We start from the raw sequence: 2,875 nt of genomic DNA on the forward strand, positions 1-2,875 counted from the left end.
GAGTCGCCTATAACTTTGCGACGCACCGCGATGCTGGAATAATCGTGCTCGCACGATTATATCGCCGTGAAGGTCGCGTGCACCGGATCACCCTCGCACGGGTGATACACACTCTCATACACACAATCTCTGTCACTGCGCGTCACACAAACGTTCACGATCTCGTCACCGACGCTCCTGATCCCAGACAGACTGCAGGACTATACGTTGCTGGACCGCTAAGCAGGGAGATCAGGAATACTCGTATTCCGCGTCGCACTCACACACAAGGTACAATTCGATCCGCTGGACACAGTACAGCACACGATATCACGAGCAAAGTCCTGTGTTTACCTTCGGAAGGCCGAGAGCTATCTGAGCGCGTACCTGAAGGATTAGCCGGCGCGCTCGCTATCTCTATCTCTCTCGCTCTTATACCCGAATTCGCACGTGTTTTTCTTCTCGCGCGCGAGTCTACCCTGTTTCGTCACTCTATGGCGAGGGACGTTGTTCCTCGTTACAATGAATAATATAAAAAATTAATATCATAAAATAAAATTTTGTTTAAAAATCAAACTTTTATTTTTATAGTTGAAACATAAATTTTAACCTCAGATTTATAAGTTTTCATAATTCGGCTATGCTCAGGGAACATTTTTTGTCAAAGTGGATTACTCGATGAAATGAGATATCGAACAGTAAAAATAGCACTTTAACCCAAGTCAAATATTTCTTATTCTAAATACAAATGAAAATTTGTTAATTACAAATTACATATTTGATTTATAAAAATTTAAAATAGTTTTTATAATGAGTGGAGTTTCCCTTTAAAATAATATTGTAATATTATTTTAAAACCGTTTAACATATATTATTTTTTTTATACTACTCCATTTCATTTTTTAAAAATTTATCTTATTTTTTACATCTGCAAGTTTTTTGCAATTGAAATGTATACTATTATGGTACATAATATTATTGGCATGCACAATAATTCAAAATAAATCAAATTCACCTAACAAAATGTTTTAAGAAATTTTACTCTTGTGGATATTTAAATTTTTGTAGAGATTACATTTCTTTTTGGGCGAACTTATTAGAAGTATCCTAAATTTTGTCTAAAAATAAAATATATTTTATAAATATTTTTAATTAGAATAAAAATATAGTTATTGGACCCGTCAATTGACAAATTTTTGAAGCATAATTGATATAATGTGATTGTATTATGCAAAATATATTTAGTTTTGTGAAGAAAATTAGAGCAATTGAATTTTCTCATTATGTTATTATAATAAAACTATGAAATTTTGCAAAATGATATAGGGGAGAGTTCGTGATTGATTGTAACTATTGTAAATTTGCTTTATTTATAGCTATAAGCGGGTCAGTGGTTTTTTTTATTGTTATATTGTGGCGCAAAATTTGAATTTTAAATTGATTAGAGGCCTTTTTAATGTCATATTTATATTAAATTATAATTAAAACTTCCGAAAACAAAAAAATGTTCAAGTGTTGCTTTAATGGTTAAGCCGGTTCTGAGCTGGCACACCTCTGCATAAGACTTTGGATATAAATGAGTGTATGTTGTAAAGAATGAAAATAAATTATACAGAAAAAAATCATTTGTTTATTTACTATGATATATTTAATTTATTTACTCTAATATATCATATAATATTTGAATATGTATATTTACCGATATGTTGTCAAGTAAATTTCAGTTGTTATCAATTATTAAAATATTAATTGCGTGTAGAACATTTACTTTAAAAATATATCTGTATTTGAAAATTAATTTAGTTTATTTTATGCTTTAAATTTAATAAATAATGCATATTATATGAATTTAAAAATATGTAAATATACTAATATATATGAGTACTGATGCGTTGCCAAAATAAATTTGCTACATTCTATTAAACATTTATTTTTGTTGCATTCTTATTATTAATTGTTAAAATAAAATTTAATTTACAAAACAATTTTTCACTTTGTGTATATATATATATATATATATATATATATATATATATATATATATATATATATACTAGGGGGGTACCCCCTGCTCGCTCCGCTCGCCAACCCCCAAATTTTGGTTTTGATTATATTGTATTGATAAATAATAAATTGAGTATAAAAAATGTAAATATTTATTTATATAAAAGTATTGTAAATAATTAAAAAAGGACAGTTCATCTGTAGATAGTGAATTTAGATAGTAGATTTTTTTTGGAATTTAATCTTGAAATCATATTTTAACTCTCGTTTTTATTGTCTGATATATTCTGAAATTAATGTAAATAAATCAATTTGGTATTCAAATAGAAATTCATAATAGATGATTTAAAAATATTACCTTTATGATAAAAATTTCAGAACCAATAATCAGATCTTCTAGTTCTATTTTTTCACTCAATAATTTTATATGATCGAAAGATTTAACTTTTAGAAGATTACTTAACTATTATCTAAAAAATAATATAATAATATTCGTATAATATGAATATATATATATATATATATATATATATATATATATATATATATATACATATATGGGTGTCGAAATCTTACTTTCACCAATATTAAGGTTTAAATGGATTATAAGATAGGTATAACATATCTATAGTTAAAGAAGAAAAAAATGTTTGATCTTCGATTTGAAAGAGATCCACCCATATATATATATATATATATATATATATATATATATATATATATATATATATCATATCTACACTTTTAAATTTCTTAAATGAAATTTTGATAAAAAGACTCTTGATAAAAGACATTGTAGTGTATTCATCAGTACTTAGCCAGTGACAATGGATAAAAAACTGTCGAAAATCGTGTTTTCACTGGGTAGTCACTGCTTAAGGAACTGGCCAGT

This window comes from Nasonia vitripennis, unplaced genomic scaffold (assembly GCF_009193385.2).
Source record: "Nasonia vitripennis strain AsymCx unplaced genomic scaffold, Nvit_psr_1.1 unplaced0174, whole genome shotgun sequence".
Taxonomy (NCBI): Eukaryota; Metazoa; Arthropoda; class Insecta; order Hymenoptera; family Pteromalidae; genus Nasonia; species Nasonia vitripennis.